The following is a 17,181-nucleotide window of genomic DNA, read 5'->3' as shown; positions in this document are numbered from 1 at the left end:
GGTTTTGTTTACTGATCTTAGTCCTCGAGTCTCAAGTCACCTAAGCCATCACCTTTCCCTGTACCAACATCCTTCTAACCCTTGAGGCCACCATTCCTCTGGAAAAGCCTCTAACAGCTTTTTAAAAGGTAAAACATTCTCAGCGCAGAGTGTCAAGCCTTTCACACCCTCCATCCCCAGTAGCCAATAGCCAGCCTCCAACAACAGGGAATTAAAGTGCATTTTCAAGCACGAATTGGAGGAACTAAAAGCAGGTTGTACATGTGCAAACACTTTGGCTGAGTACAGTGCACACACCTGCAATCCCAGCAACTCAGAAGGCAAGAGGATCGCCGTTCAAAGTCAGCCACAGCCACTTCAGCAGTTGCAATTCCCTGAGCAACTTAGAGACTCTGTCTCAAAAAACAGAAAGGGCTGGGAAGACAGTTCAGTAGTAAAACACACCTGGGTTCAAATCCCAGTACCCAAAAACAACACAACAAAAAATCCTACTACGAAGGTGTGAAAAGGAGAAGTGGGACTCCATCTCTTATCACACTCTTCACTCCTCAAAGTAGGCAGGTCAGAGACAGGGAGGTTGGTTCCCAAAACTATGCCCCTTTACTTCAATGGGAAGACAAAATATAGGGCAGAGAATGCAGCCCATGGAACAGGGGCTCAGAGACCCCATCAGTTCCTTCCCTGATACCTTGGACCCCCACTTCCTTTAACTGCTCCCTTAGCCCAGCCCCAGATGTGGGTCCAGCCAGCATGTGCGTCCCTGTGACTTGCCCTTTCGTGGTGCTGATGCTGAACATGCAGCCATGCGTGTGCACGCTACTTCCCCACCTCTTGATTTTCTGAAAGAAGAGTGAGAACTCCAGGTCTGTTAATGTCACTGGTGATTAAGAACTTCCTCAGGAGCATGTGCCAGAGACTGCTCCTGGCGAATTATTAATGAATTCTGCTGAATAGATCTAAGGATCTGTCATTTCCAGTTTATGTTCCCTTGAAACCTGACAATCAGATTGACATGGGGCTGACCATATTTGCAAAAGCTCAAGTCTGAAATGGTTCCACTTAAATGATTTTTTTTTTCTTTTAAATCACAAGGGGTTTAAGAAGAGTTTATGTTCCTATGTCTTCCAGGATTAGAAGACCCTAGTGGTGGTCACCTTCTGTAAGGTCTGCAAGAGAGACCCTGGAAAGCCCTGTGAAAGCATGAGGGGTCCGAAGCTCAACAGCGCCCTCAGTGGGGAGGGTGGGGATAACAGTGTGGTAAAGGTCAGCAGGGAAGCCTGCGAATCAGGAGACCTGACCTTAGAGTCCAGGGCTCAACCCCAAACCACACCCTAGCTCTGGACTCATGATAAACGACCCCCTAAATAAATGGACAATGTGTCATTATCTCTAAAGGAAATCATAAAGAGTACCAAGGAGAAAACAATGGACAAAATCCTACCCTTAGGAATACTACATACTGATTCTGTGGTGCTCTGAATGCCAGATGGACATAACTAAAACTCAGCAGGTTCCAAAAGACAGAAAACAAACAAAACAAGTGGTCAAGGAAAAAGAGACATTCACAATTTTAATAGTCCTTCTAGACCAAGTAAAAGGATATTCTAATTTATCCTACGTAAGTGAATTTATGGAAACCACTACATAGAGAGATTTCAGAGTATAGAACCATCTGGAAATAACAGAAACAAAATAATGTTTGCAAGGAAAGCTAGCATACTGGGTTTTATCCTGGCAGTTCTGAGACAATACTCTGGAGGTGAAATTTTACTTGGTCATAAAGCACTTCCTTCTGCCCAGCCTGAGATGGAACACCAGATTAATGAGACCACCAAATACTAACTCATACCCTGAGTCAAATACCCCAAACAACTTGTGGAAGCTAAGAAATATATTTGTGGGCTGGGGGTGTAGCTCAGTGGTACAGTGCTTGCCAACCAGGTATGGGGTCCTGGGATCAGCCCCTAGCATGGCCAAAATAAAAAATAAAAACAAAAACAAAAAAAGGACTTTTGTTACAGAATCACATGTTTTTATCCCCCAATTTCTGCTATTAAATGAACCCTGAATCCCAAAATCCACATCCATGTTACTGTTGTAATTTTGTTGTAATGCACAGGAGCCGATTTTTCACAGGACAGGTAAACCTTCCTTAAAATCCTTTATTTGTTTGCACTTTTAATATAGACTTAGCTTCTTAACATCAAAGCTGGAATCAAAGATTTACCACACTGAAAGCACTTAAGAGCAACTGTTATTTACCTTTGCACTTCCTGGCCCAGGACAGTAAACAGGAGACCCCCACCCCCTGCTGTCCCCCCCTCCCCCCCACACACACATCAGAACATGAGCACAGGCCAGCTTGTAGGTGGGAGGTACCCACGATTCTACATACTTCCACATCGTCACACACTGCAGTCAGTAGGGGATTAAGGGCCAGGTTCCTTGAAAGTTTAAATTCAATGTGGTTTGGGTTATGGTTACTTGCAAAATGCTAGTTGAAAGCCTCCCATGTCAATTAAACACTCAAGGTAAAAGCAGCAAGTTCTGCTGGTCTCCTGCAGAAATCTGTACACTTACCTTTGGCACACAGTTACAAGAGGTGACTGGCAAAATGCAGAACACTTCAAAAAGATGAATTTTTCAGCCGAATACACCTCTGAAGTGTCAAGGCCCCTGGGATCCTCCAAACTCTCCAATCCAATGCAAATCTCAGCAGAGATGGATGACCTGGGACGTCACTTGTATAGAAGGAACCTATGAAAATCTATAAAGTGATAGAAAGAAACATGTATCAGGTATGCTTGTTTGATTTTAATCATTTTTAAAAAATGACTGGTTATTGATTTGCCAAAACCAACAGGCTCTGCTGGAAAGATGCTGAGTCCAGAGTCTCTCCCCTAAAACAAGCACCCTACCACTCTCCACCTTCCACTAGCCTCAGCAGGAGGAGACGGCTGGGAGAGGGGATCTGAGCTCCCCAGTGCCTTCAGCCCTCCTCTCAACAGCCACTGCTTGCACCCCTCAAAGCTTGCCAAAAATAACAGGATGGATCCCAAGCGCAAAGAGGGCATGTTTGGGAACCTGGGTCAAGGACCAGGAGGGCCTGGGTCCTCCTTGAGACACACTCCTCTCTTGGAAGTCCTGCCCCAGTCATTTGTTGGGAGATGGCCGAGGTCTCTCTCCCTGGGCTGAAGACACCCCCTCCACCCTACCCAGGAGATCTGAGAGAAATACTTCAAAACCACACAGAAGTCAAGAGGACAGAAGCCTGACAAAGGTGACCGCAGATCCCTCCCAGCTGGTGAGTTTGCTGCTGCAGGACGTGCTCTACACTTGGGTAAACACTTCCAGGCCTTGACCAGCACTTTCCAGGGGACTCTGAAGTACTCGGTGGACTTCTGAGTGAGTTCACTGGCATTTTTAATTACATTTCAAACCCAGAGGGGCTCTGTCTTGACAGTTCACTTGGAGAAGATCTATTAATTCATTCCTAGCATGATTATGACCCAAAATGTTAAATACCCCACAGAAAAATCGAATTCTATTTTAGTCAAATAGAAAAAGATAATTCAAGCAGGGCTATCATAAAAATGTTATAAGGCAAGTTCATAAATTTTGATTTAAAAATTAACCCCTCTTTATGCATTCTCTAGAATCATGTTAAAAGCTGCATGATTTTTTTTAAAGGTATGACTTCATTCAAGGAAAAGCTGATAACCAAACGCAGTGGGAATACTAGATGTGAGCAAGATTTAAAAGCATACCTGAAAGATTACACCCTTCTCTCTGTCAGGGGTTTACAATGACAGGTCCCCTGGAAATGAATCTGGTCTCAGGTCTGAAACCAGAGTTCTTACTTCTTATGCTGATATTTTAATGTCTTGTTATTTACACCACTTACTGTAAAAAGTAATCAACACATAGCAGTGTATTGGGCAGCCATGACCCCAAATTACTTTGGTATTTGTAGTTCCAGCTACTATTCCAAAAAGAAGCTGCATTTTTAAGATACTGACAAGTAAATCTGCCCAGTCAGGCTTCCCTGGGTCAATGCCAGGGAGAATCCGTGTGGCCATTTGAGGTGTCCAAATTCAGGGCCTCCCTTGAATGCATCACACTCAAATTAGTGCGATTATTTCATCTTTCTAATAACCTTCCAGGATAGACACTAATACCTAAATTTACAGAGGAGTTTCTCAGGGACTGTGTTAGTCAGCTGTCTGTTGCTATGTCAAAATACTTGAGACAATCAACTAATAAGAAAGATTTATTTCCACTCATGGTTTTAAAGGATTCAATCCATGGATGGTTGGCTCCTTGGCCTGTAGTGAGGCAGAACATCATGGCAGGAAGAAGATGGGGAGCAGATGGAAGGGGCCAGGGCCCCAGTATCTCTTTTAAGGACAAGCCCCCAATGACCTAACTTCCTCCCTCTAGGCTCCACCTCCTAAAGCCTCACCATCTCCTAACAGCACCATGCGCTGGCAATGAGCCTTCAGTACATGGCCTTTAGGGTATATTTAAGGTTCAAACCATAATAGAGACATCAAAGGCTTTCCTTGATAGGCTTTGAGTTAGGAAATCACTTTTAGGTTGTTAAATTCCAAACTCAGTGGGTTTTGCACACCCCTTGTTCTTTCTGATGGTCTATAGAAGAAACCCTAATCGTGCCAACAGGGAACCAAATGTGAACAACTGATGGGCTAGCCCTAAGCAAAGTAACAGTGAATTGGCTGGGAACCTGGGTCCTTTGATACTTGGACAAGTCAGAACACAATGCCTCTGAGCACAATCAGTAAAGGAAGTCGCAGACGGAATGAAGCAAGACTTGAACCAATGTCATGGAGCAGCGGACATGAAGTGAGACTGCCTGAAATCCTTTCCAGATTGCAGTGGCCACCTTGGATTAAAGTGTGATAAATGAGGGTGCAGTGTTTTCCTCAAGAAAAGCACGGTACTGGCAATCAGCACACTAAGTATGCACCTGAAACTGAAATAAACGTAGCGGAGAAAAACCTCTCTCTGTGAACCTAAGTGAACTTGCCATTGCCTCTGAGGCTGTGAGGCTATCAGCTGATTCAAAACTTCTATTCAGGAAGAACACTCAAATCAGGTCTTAATGACAAACTGTGACCTCTACCCATCAGGAAAGCAGACACTTTTAGGCTAAAAACCATCAGAATGCAAGCTAAACACTATCAGGTACAAGGTCACCCGCAATGCAGAGGGCCTTCACAAAAGAATTTATTCAAGGATTTTCTACACAGCCAGACTCAGGCAGGTGGAAAGATAATGAAAGGTTCTATGCTTTCCTTTAAAAATACTCCCCCAGCACCACGAAATAATAGAAAAGAGGGATTAATACCTATACCACACGTATCTCTTTCTTCACTTTAATGTACATACGAAAATAGTAAAAAATTTCACCATTGCAAAAACTGCAGGATTGTCTGAATTCTTTAACACCCAGAAACTTTTTTCCAGACTTCTAGGAGGTGTGGAGTTGATCACCTACTTTGACTGGAAAAGCATGCTTTATGCTGCATGCCTGGGTCCCACGGGCTGCAGACCTCACTGTGCTACCTGTCCCAGGTACAGGGCTGGGCATCAAGAAGCTCCTGTGCAAGCTTGTCTTGTTCATCCTGAATTCCTGATGTCACTGTCTTCTGGGTGGTCCTGGCTGTTTCCTGGCAACCTCAGAGCCTGACTCTGCTGGACAACGCTAGCATCCGTCACTAACACGCTGCATTCCAGCGCAGCCACTCGGGGTTAATACACACCTGTGCACCTTGTTCTGATGACAGCCAAAGCTGTATGCCTTGTGGGCACGATATTGCAGGACACTATGACTCTCTATCTGCTTCAGAGTCAGCCCAGTCAACCTCCAGAACACTCAGGGGACCCATTTCTCTTTCTCCCTGACTGAAACACCGTAACAGGCAGAGAGAAGAATCACGTGTGACCCCCGTGCCACACTTACGGGGGCTTCCCTCACACTCCAGCCTCACCAAGCTTCTCGGCAACTCTGGGAGGCGACTCTCATCCTCCAGCTCGGGAACCAGCCCAACAGAAGTTCATAGCCACAATGTAAACACATGCTTGTCCAGTTTGAAAGCTAGCTGTGATCTTTCTCCTTGCAAAGATTACCAGGAAAGGGCCAGCAAACAGCATCTGTTGCTGCCATCTGTCTGAAATATCAGCCACCCTGGAAGGCTGCTTCAACCTCGCAAATCAAGCAGGGGCAGTGTCAGGCTGCATCAAAGAACAAGCCAAGAGCGCACGCATGACCTTCCTTTTCAAAGGTACTGTCAGTCTTAGATGGCAGGGCAGGGTGGTGGGGATGGGGGTGGGGACATTGAATACATTATCTGACAGGTTTAAGTAATGCCCACTGCCTAGAGAATCAGGTGTGTGTCATAACTAAACCCGAAACACGTTCCGTGTCCCTTGCCCAAAATGCTTGGGAACAGAAGTCTTTCATATTTTGAAGGTTTCTGATTTTGGAATATTTACATAGACTTTACCAGTTTGGCATCCCTGATTCAAAAATCTAAAACACAAAGTTGCTCCAAAATTCAAAAATTCTGAGCACCAACCTCAAAGTGTTTCAGATTTCTGGATTCGGGCTTTTTCACACTAAGGATGCTCAACCTATATAACACACCAAGAGAACTTCCCCAGGGCCCCGCCGAGAGAGCTAAAAGCACAAGATTGGCATCGGCCCCGAGCTCTCAAATGCCTCCTCTCTCCCTTCCCCTCTTCCCCAACACAAGGCTTGTCCCCAGCACAGTCGCCAGCAGCCACCTCTAAGGGGGTCTACGGTTCAGAATGATCCTGTCCGTCACTTGGACCAGAACACAGGGCCACCAGTGCTGTGTGGGTGACTGACGGCAGAAATGGCTACGACTCATTCCTCCTGAACCACTCGGAAGAAAGCTTTGTTCAAGGGAAAGCTGCTGATTTCAGACGCTGAACAAAGCCACACCTGTCTCCTTGATGAGGCTGGCTGAAGTTCGACCCTATGTGGACCGATACTGAGCGGCTTAGGTGGTTCATCAATGTGAAACTCAAAGGCTTCCAGGAGGGGACCTCGGCTCTTTGATCATCCTGTGCACCAGGCAGGGCCCAGAGAGGACACAGGCCCATCAGCTACCCCCAGAAGTTCAAAACCCCACTGGAAGCAGGGTTTTAACTCTGGACGAAGCTGTCCTGAAAAGGAAAAATAACCATTTTTTTTTTTTCTGCATTGGGCTGGAATTATATCATCTCCCAGAAGCAATGCTGGTCATCAGGTTGAGCAGAAGTCGCTCAGGACGGTGGCAGGGAAAAGCTAGTTCTGATTCCAGCCCTCGAAGTAGCCACAGAGACATCATGAGTGGCTGAGTGTCTGGGCAGGAAGGTCAGATTTTAAGCTCTGACAGTTCTACACACAGGAACCATGATTTCTGCCTTCAAAACTATAGCCAGTGAGTGGGTCAACAACACACACCGAGAAGCAAGATATGGACCAGAAAAGTGGCAACGAGGGCGAGGGATGCCGCTCAATGGTGCATGCCTGAGGCCTTGGGTCCCATCCCCAGGACTGGACAAACAAAGTGGCACAGAAGCAAGGCCGTGGGTCAGGACAAGGGGGCTGCCGGCCTGGCTCAGCCACCAAATGCTTCCATTCCCTCATCACCAACCCTGAGTGTCCGAAGGGGCCCCTCAACTCCAGCTCTGTAGCTTTTCGAGGCACGTGAGAATGGACCTTAGAAATTACCACAACTGGATCATGTCACGTTGAAAACACACCAAAACTTCTCTAAAATAACAAGAACATCCTAGGCAAACATTAGTAATGAACTTAAATCTCATCTTCTGTGGCCTAACAATTCTGACACAGAGGAATTAGACAGTACTTCCAGTTTGCTCACTGAAGGCCAGTCTCTTGAACGTAAGAGGACCCCCTCCTCCAGAAGCTCAGCTAAGAGGGAAGGACATCCCACAGCCTCCAGTCCAAGCTCTGCCTCCCGCAATTAGCCAGAGTCTCGCTGCGGCTCTCCGTGACCTCCCCGGACAGCTCAATCGCATGCCGCTCTGGTTAGAGGCTCAGCAGCATTCTTTAGTAGCCCCCACAGGATTCAGTCCCTGGCCAGGTAGTCAGGTAGTCACACCACCCACGAAAAGCACACTGAAAAAATCACCCTGACACACCACTGAGGAAACGCTGCGCAAGCCCTTTCTCTGAAGAAGGGAGGGAAGGAGGGCAGGAAGGAGGGACACTGGACACTGGTCTCCTACCTGAGGCCATCTGAGTGCGCCAGGTGCTCCACGGGGCTTCCTGTGACTGATGGTGATGAATCTGGGCAGCAAGCGTGTTCCGAGTATCTCACCCCCTCACCTTCCAGGGTAAAGGAGGGAAGGAGGGAGTGAAAGCCAAGAAAGGCCACAAGGGGGAGGAAGGTCAGGGGACCACATCCTGACTTCTGCTCGCACACCCCACTTCTGCACGTGTCCCCCCAACACACACACACACACACACACACACACTCACACTCTGTTGTTGTTGTTGTTGTTTTAAACAGAATCTTTAAAAGCAGGACCGGAGCTCAGACTGGAGCTTACTGTAACACATTCAGAGAGACGACTCGGGGGTGAGAAGCATCGTTTTACTTTTCAATTTCATTAACTCCTGTCACATTTGAACTCTGACAGTGTTTCCCTGAGTAATGGAGGACGGCAGCTGTGGGATGAAAGTCCACGCTCTTTCCCGCATTTCCCTCCGGCACCACCTTCCTGGCAGACGCCTGGGCGTGAGGGTGAGGGTGAGGGTGAGCGGCCTTCATTCCTCCCTCTCATCACCTCCTGGCCACCACTAAGGGAGTCCCGCCTGACATCAGCCCCGCCTCGGTCCCTTTTTCTATCCCTATGTAAGATGTCCACTGCCAACAGAGCAGCCACCTCCCCATCTGGAAAGCCCAGCACGCCCTGTGCCTCGTCCTCTCCACCTTAGCTGAGGACAGTGCTCACGGGACCAGGTGAAATTCAGCCTTTTCCAAGAAGAACCCTTGGAAGCCGCACGCTGGAAGGACACCCCACATGGCTTTAGGGTCAGTAAAACTGATTTTATTCTGGGTTCCCTTGGCACAAAAGGGCACCTATTACACAGGAAAGGTCTGCAAGTCCCACCTGCCATGGGCTGAACTGTGTCCCCTCCAAAATTCACATGTGGAACCTCCAGGACCTCAGAATGGGACAACATTTGGGCATAAGGTCTTTCAAAAGGTGATGCAGTTAGGGTGGACCGAGCCCAACAGGACGAAGGTGTTTACAAGCAGAAGAGGCACCAAGAGTGAGCACAGAGAAGAAAGGCTACGAGACGTCACAGCAAGGAGACCATCTGAGAGCCAAGAGAGAAGTCCCAGGAGTAAGAATCCCGGGCACCCTGACGTTGGACCTCCAGCCGCCAAACTGTGGGAACAAAGGTCTCTTATTTAAGTCCCACCCCCACCCCCACCTGTGGCACTTGCCATGGCAGCCAGGTGTTTCGTGAGACTGTCAAGCAGGAAGTCTCACAACACAGGACACAAACAACAAGGAAGTTTTCATGAGCGAAAGTCAGGGGTGGGGGAGTGGGGAGGGGGGGAGGCGATGTGAAAATCACCAGACAACCCCAGGACACAACACCCAGATGGGGAGGATCCAGTGTCAAAACCATAGACTCCCCTGCAGAGGTGCACCCCCACTCCCTGCTGTGCACAAAATAAACAGATTTTTCAGTTTTCAACACCTAGTCAGCCTCCAAAACCCAGATGAAGCACGGCGGCTTGGAGGTCCTGCCACAGGTTCTCCCATATGGGAATTCTGACCTTCCCTCTCGTGTGCAGAGCCCTGGGATGGCACCCATCTCCTTGCAGCACATTCACGGTGTTTTAATGGCAATATTTCTATGCCAGAGTAGACACAAAACATGTCATATCCACAAATGCATCATCACCCAACCTCAGCAATTACAAGCACACACACCCCCACAAGTCACCACCAGATGACTTTAAAGCACACAGCAAGCAAATGCAGTAAACCCACCGGGCAGATCCCCAACCTCTAAATATGATTCTATGACATCAAAAACCATTATTAACTCCTTTATGTAAATCTCATCTCTAGTCTGTGTCCTAATTTCCCATCTCATGAATGTCTTTTTATATTGATTTGCTTGACTCAAGATCCAAATCATGTGCATAAATTATAGTTTCTTGTATGTCTCTTTTTTTTTTTTTTTTAATGACAACACGTTGAGTCTGGGTGATCTGTGGTTCCATCTCACTGATGTTCCCCAACCCTGACATTTCTAGGAAATGATGGTTTCCCCTTCTCAAGAGCAGGGGCCTACAGCTGCCTGCACCCTAGATACTGCGAGTAGCGAGTAGCGGCTGATCAGGGGGTTAGCACATGAAGGAAGGAACCAGAGTGCTGAGGTGTCAGAAGTCCCGCCCCGCTCCTCTGCCCTTCCCCAGCCCTCACTCTCAAACAGGATTTTCCACCCAGGCCCAGGGGCACAGTGCTTTGACCCCAGCTTTGAGAGTCCTTCCACAAGTAAAGAAAAGCTCACTCTATTTTTCCTACAGGGAAAATGTATATGAAACTTAAGGACAAAAGTTACAAAGTCATCTTAAATAATCAAACGATGCTCCTCTATCCCATGGGGCGCAAGAGTCAATTCGGGGACTTGAGGGCTGCAGCTGCGACTGCGCCAAGGCAGGAGAGCGTCACTGAAGTGAAGCTTCATATTACCCAGGAAGGTGGCATTTTATGCCCACAAATGACCCTGTGGAGAAACGTATCATCATTCTATGCTTCAGTCAAAACGCATGCTGATAGTAGGATTATGCCATTCAACCATCTTCCATTTTTTTCTATGAAAAAGAAAAGTGCTTATTCTATCCAAAAGAGAACATTTTTACTGTCTTATAAAAATCTAAAGGTTTCCCCATAGCCCAGAGTTAAATAAGAAAACCCAGAACCTTTATTTCCTCTGCCTTTCAAGAAGAACAGCTCCAGGGTGTTCTTTTAAGGCCATATGTTAATTTTAGAGAGAAAATATTAAATCTATGAAGGTTGCTATTCACACACATGTGTATTCCAGGACGGAAACGTCCAGAGGAGATGTTCTGGTCAAGGCCCGGATCCTCATTAAGGCCGGATTAAGCCACCGTGCCCCCTGATGAGTGGGCTATAGGGGCCCTTTTCTACCATCCCCAGATTTGAAGTGTTGCTCAGACTCTAATCCCAGATCATGTCACTGGTTGCTATGGTTTGTATTTTCACAATCCCCAGGGGCCCATGCACTAAAGTCGTGGATCCCAGGTTTGTGCTACTGGGAGGTGGTGGCACCTTTAAGAGCAGAGCCTAATGAGAAGTCCTTAGGGTATGCTTTTGAAGGGGACCAGGGGATCCCAGCCCCTTCCACTTTCTCCTGGCCCTGAGGTGAGTAGTTCTACTCTGCAATGCCATGATGTGTCAAACTCAAATCCAAAGCAATGGAGCCAATCACCATGGATTGTAACCTCTAAAACTGGGAGCCAAAATCAGCCTTTTGCTTTGTAATGTGATTCATGCAGGTATTTGTCAGAATACTATACCTGACTGATCTACTGGTCTTCTAAGAAATCAGAAGTGGACTCTGAGCGTTGAGGATTGGGGGTATGATTTTTACAGCAATTACACAAATAACTTTTACAAAAAAGACTGAAACCACTCCCCATCTACACTCCCTGAGAGTGGCGCAAAAGGTTGAGAAAGATTTTGTCAGAAGGTTTGCTGGTATTGTTTTCCATTTTTAAAAATTACTGGTAACCGAGAAGACTTCTATGGAATGGACTTTGAAAAACAATCTCATTGCACATTATCCTCCCTCCACCTCTGACAAGCACTGACTCAACTTAATTTGTTTTCTCATTCTTAGGTAGGGGTGATTCTCAGGATACTACCCTAAAAATATATTCCATAAAGTGCCACAAAATGTGGAATGAAAGGAGATTTTAAATTTTCCACTTAAGAAGAGGTTAATAAGGATACGGGAACAACTCGTGTCCATTGATGAATAAATAAATGATAAAAATGAGAGAGACCACACACACTAGAAGATTATTTAGCCCCACAGAAAATCTCACCTTTTGCTACAACATGGAGGAGCCTACAAGATGTTCTGCTACATCAAATAAACCAGGCCAGAAAGACAAATGCTGCCAGATCTCACTTATATGTGGAATCTAAAGAAACTGAACTCAGAAACAAAGATTAGAAAGCTGGCCACCAGGGGCTTGCTTGGGGCCAGTGAGAATGAAGGGATTCAGATGAACAGGCATAAAGTTTCAGTTAAAAGACAGTAAACTCTGTAGATCTAATTTAATTAAAAAATACATAAAAATTTGAATGGTTAATAGTTGTAAAAATTCCCAATTGAATACAACAATTTAATACTATTGTGCTTTTATGATCTAAAAAATATTCCTAAAATTGCCAGGTATGGTGATATACACCTGTAATCCCAGTGATCTGGGAGGCTGAGGCAGGAGGATCACATGTATTCGAAGCTCGCTCCCACATTTCAACAAGAGCCTATCCCAAAGTAAATTTTAAAAAAGGGAGAAGGGCTGGGATATAGCTTGGGAGTATAGCACCCTTGAGTTTCCTGAGTTCAATCCCCACTCTCAAAAATAAATAAATATTAACTAATTAATTCCTAAAATTGTCCAAGTATGTTTGCTCACATTCTCCCCAAATGTTAGATCCATTCACAATGATGTGCCTTCATATCTATTTCTCCCCTCTCCTGGAGACATCTTTGTTCCGCCAGCTTCCAATGACATTATCCAGCAAATCTGACTCATGATTCACAGGCTTGCTTTCTCTCTCTCTCTCTCTCTCTCTCTCTCTCTCTCTCTCTCTGAACACAGGGCATTAAACCACTGAGTCACATCCACAGCTTTTTTTTTTTTTTTTTTTTAATTTTAGAGACAAGTCTCACCAAGTAGCTGAGTTGCTTAGGGTCTTGCTAAGTTGCTGAGGCTGGCTTGGAACTCATGATCCTCCTGCCTCAGCCTCCAGACCCGCTGGGATGACAGGTGTATGCTATGGCTCACGGCTCATGGTTCAGGAGCAAATTCAACCATGTGACTTCTATTCCCTTAGAAATCACTGTTTTATAAGATAAACTGTCATTTTCCACACCATCCACCCAGAAAGAGCCTTCAGGAAGGGATTCCACCTTTTCCAGTGCTGGTTTTCATATGGGGAGGCATACAGCAGGCTCTGGATAAAACATGCCTTATCATACATTACCAGTCAATAATGTCCACTTCCTTAATTACAACTATAAGATCTGGAAAAATTGCCCAACATCCTTCAGCAGTTAGTGCCATGTTAGGCCCCAAACCGCCTCTCAAATTTTAATCCAAGAGACCCCGAATCCTTTATATGGCAGTGTGTTTGAGCCAGACCACGAGTATCAACATGGAGCCTTACAGATAGACAATAATGCAACCATGCCTAATCCAAACAACTGGTCCACTTACAAACCATATTTCTTAATTTCAGGATTCTATATTTATTTTTCTTAAGTATTTTACTCTTTAAATGAATCAGCAATGAGCCAATGAGAAGGACCGAATCCAAGAGCACCTCTAAATTCTAAAGCTCAACAACATATACATGACTTCCTGCGGCAGTTGCCCAATTAATGCCATCCATAAAGCCATTCAAATACTGTGTCTGGGCTGAAATCCAATTAAGCCATTTCTGTCTGAATATCCCCAAAGAGCCAGCCGCTGAGCTTGAAGTAGAAATAATCATAAATGCCAGATTAGCTGTGTAAGCACTTGTGGAGCTGAAGCCAGACAAGGGCACGAAAATCTACATGCGTGGCCTTTTAAGTGGGCATAAGGAAAGAAAAGACAGTCAGTGACCATCTGGCAGAATGTCAAGCCCACTTCCTGGTCCAGCCAGGTTTTCTCCTATAACCCCCAACCAGCATAAGTGTCAAAAACTGCTGTGGTCCCTTCACGGACACACATTTTGAAATGACTATCTTCAGCTTTAGAGTCCAATTTTGTGCACTGAAGAAACAGGATCAAGAAGAGAATTCAAGCTTCCTCTGAATTCATAATTTTATTCAATCACTGCCTTCTTAAGTACATCCTTAAAATTAGTAAATCTTGAAACCCACCACTGCCTGTAGGTGCATAATTCATCCCATAAAACATGGCAAGCAAAGCCAAAACCTCACTAATGAGCCAAATTACTCCTCCACCTTGCAACCCTCATAGATCTACCACTCACAAAACGGAGCTTCTGCAGGTTACGTACTGAAGCAGGGACCTAACCAGGCAGCCCAGAAACAGAAAGGGTCATGGCTTCTTTATCCTAACAAGCAGATCCTTCCTGATACCTACCAAATTACAATATCTGTAGTTTAGCTGGTTACGATGCCAGGTAATGAAGTTGGCAATGCTTCTGCACGTGATGCATAGGACACGCAGTCTTTATTTTAAACTTGATGCAAATCCAATTCTACAGCCTCCTCGCTATATGATCAAGGCTGCTACTTAACCTCAGAGAGCAGGTTCCCTCGGAGCCAACATCAGCTACCTTGTTGGGAATTAAATGAGAGTCAGACTCATTCCATTAAAAACTGCTGCACATCTGCTGTGTGCAAACATTGTACATAAGGAAGGCATGGCACAGATGCCGCTCCTCTTAAGCAGCTCTGGCTAGAGGAGGTCAAAGTCAAGGAAGACACTACACCAGGGCTGTTTTATTTTCCTCACTCCTGTTTAAAAAAATACCAGTTAAACTTTCTAGGTAACTAGGAAAACATGTGTGTTCTCCAAAATACTTGCCTGAGCCGAGACAGACAAGCAAACATTGAGGGTTCATGGTCACAGAGTCTTTTAAAATAAAAACTAACTTACAACAGAGGAGAAAGTCGAATCTTGCTTTCCCACAATTTATTCTCAAAGCAAGAAAAACTATGACATCAGACTCTTCTCAAAGTAAAACCTTTCTCACCTTCCTTCATCCAGCCAGTACCTGCAGAAACCCCTACAGCAGGAAGCGGGCAGCAGCCATAGGATAGACAAAGACTGACACCCGCCTCATTATCACCCAGCAAATGAGGCAGACAATGGGGTGGTAAGTGCCTAACAGGGAATTCTGGAGGTGGTCAGTCAGCAGCCAAGGCCTCCGTGTGCGGCACAGGGAGCAACACAGGGCTGCCCACAAACATGCTGTTGCTAAAAGCAAGTTAATGATGCCTGATGCTGCAGCACCAGGCAGGCAGCCCCATGCCCATGGCAAGCCCGACCTCTCAGCCTGCCCTGGGGAAGCGTTCTCCAAGCAGAGGCAGAAGGCAGGTGCTATCCCACCTCCCCACTCCCCTTCATCAAGCTGGTTCTGCCCATGTTCAGCTTCTCCAGAGTTCTAGGTTCTGACTCGCTCCTGCATGACACTGGTGTCCACTCATTCACCACTTGCACATCTGACGAACACGTCTTCGTCCAAGCGGCTGTCCAAGTCACGGCCTCTTTGAGACCTTCCTCAAAGAGGAGCCACGCACCACTACTAGTCCACATGACAGTCCTGTCCACAGAGAGATGGGCCTGTTAGGTGATACAGTGAACCAACACTGGCCTTGGGATTAAGTGCCCAGTGCTATGGGTATCATTGAGCTCCTGTCTGAACTCTGTTTATGACTGAGTTTTTCACCTGTCATATGGAGGATCAAGAGAACAGACTACCTTGCATGTTTGGGGAACACAATAAATGACATTAAAAAGCACCCAGCAAAGTGCTTCCAACATAGTAGGTGCTCCAAGAAAACATTCCCTTGTTCTCTCTCTCACCTGGATGCAGAAATGCTTCCCATTATAATGGGGGACTCAATTGAGGGCCACCCTGCCTCCAAACTTGGGCCTCCATAGAAATAATCCCTGGGAGACATGTGGGCGGTGGTGGCAGTCAGAGGCATCTCTTCCCTCCCTGTGGCACTGAATGGCCCTCAGTGTGCCATGGCTACCCTCCCTCCACTCTGCTACAACAGCCCTGATGACGGTCTCTCCATACTTTGTCCCTAACTCTTGTCTCTTTTCCTGTTATTGTCTTAACGCTGTTTCTGTACAAATAATGAATGTTTAAAAAGGAAGATGATGTCCCTCAGTCAACTGTCTGTCCCTCTGACAACAGGACGATGTGAGGGAAATGGAGGCGAGCTCAGAGAGCAGGTCAACAGATGTAAGGCGGGAGGAGGACGTTCTCAGAGTGACGTGTGACCAAGATGAGTGGGAGATGATCCCCATGCTTGCCTCTAAGGAGAAGATGGTCTAGAAGAGCGACCAAAATGAGAAGAGGGGACAGGGTAAGAAGGCACATTCATACCACAGACGAAGGGACATGTGCGGAAGCTGGCCCTACTTCATGCAGACCCCTGCCAGGACCAAGCCACACTGCAGCCACACTGGGATGGGAAGACGGCTGAGAGGCTGGAGCTCACCGTGTCAGTCCCCATTCATCATCTCTTTAGGTGGCTCTTTCGCAATTCGGCCCCTTTTCCACTTAGCAACTTAGAACATCTGCAGAGCTCCAATTTTCTAGCGCTTCTCTCAAGGCCACTCAGATCACCAACAGGGACGCTGCTCCCCACCTGCAAACGCACATAGAGCATCAGGACCCTGGGCTTTGAATGCAGAGAAGCAAGACGCCCTCCTCCTGCCCTCCACCCACTGGGAACTTGGGCTCCTTCATGACACCTGCTCTCAGGCTCCACTTTGAAGACTACTCCTTTTGACAAAAACCAACAACAAAAACCCAAGTGTACATGAAAGTTGATCAATCATTCTCCTGCACCCAGTCACACCATACCCAAGTGCCAGGCCTACTCTCCCGGTTCATCTGATTCAAACAGATCAGAAATGGAAAGAACTTTTTTTTTTCCTTAGACCTTAGAACTTTGAAACCAACCCCACCTCAGCTGGGTCTCAGCCTTCTGTGGCATATCACATGTGTACATGCCACTCTCTCGTACCATCCTAATCTATGGTAGTCCCCCCTCATCTATGGTCTCACCTGCTGTGGTGACTTGCAACGGACCACAGTGGGAACACAGTAATATCTGTCTTGACTCTTTCCAGAGACCACATCTGC

At 46.4% G+C, this 17,181-nt stretch overlaps 1 protein-coding gene across 4 annotated transcripts in view; it reads right to left on the bottom strand.

Moving 5' to 3' along the window:
* Positions 1 to 17,181, bottom strand: part of Nck2 (NCK adaptor protein 2) — a 144,362-nt gene that overhangs the window by 69,642 nt on the left and 57,539 nt on the right. For all 4 annotated transcript variants that reach the window (XM_076832705.1, XM_076832704.1, XM_076832707.1 and 1 more), the window contains exon 2: positions 2,581 to 2,767. The gene's annotated coding sequence lies outside the window, so the exon portion shown is untranslated. The remainder of the gene's footprint in view (positions 1 to 2,580; positions 2,768 to 17,181) is intronic.

Source organism: Callospermophilus lateralis, chromosome 14, assembly GCF_048772815.1.
Source record: "Callospermophilus lateralis isolate mCalLat2 chromosome 14, mCalLat2.hap1, whole genome shotgun sequence".
Taxonomy (NCBI): Eukaryota; Metazoa; Chordata; class Mammalia; order Rodentia; family Sciuridae; genus Callospermophilus; species Callospermophilus lateralis.
This window is presented reverse-complemented; position numbering and strand designations above follow the sequence as displayed.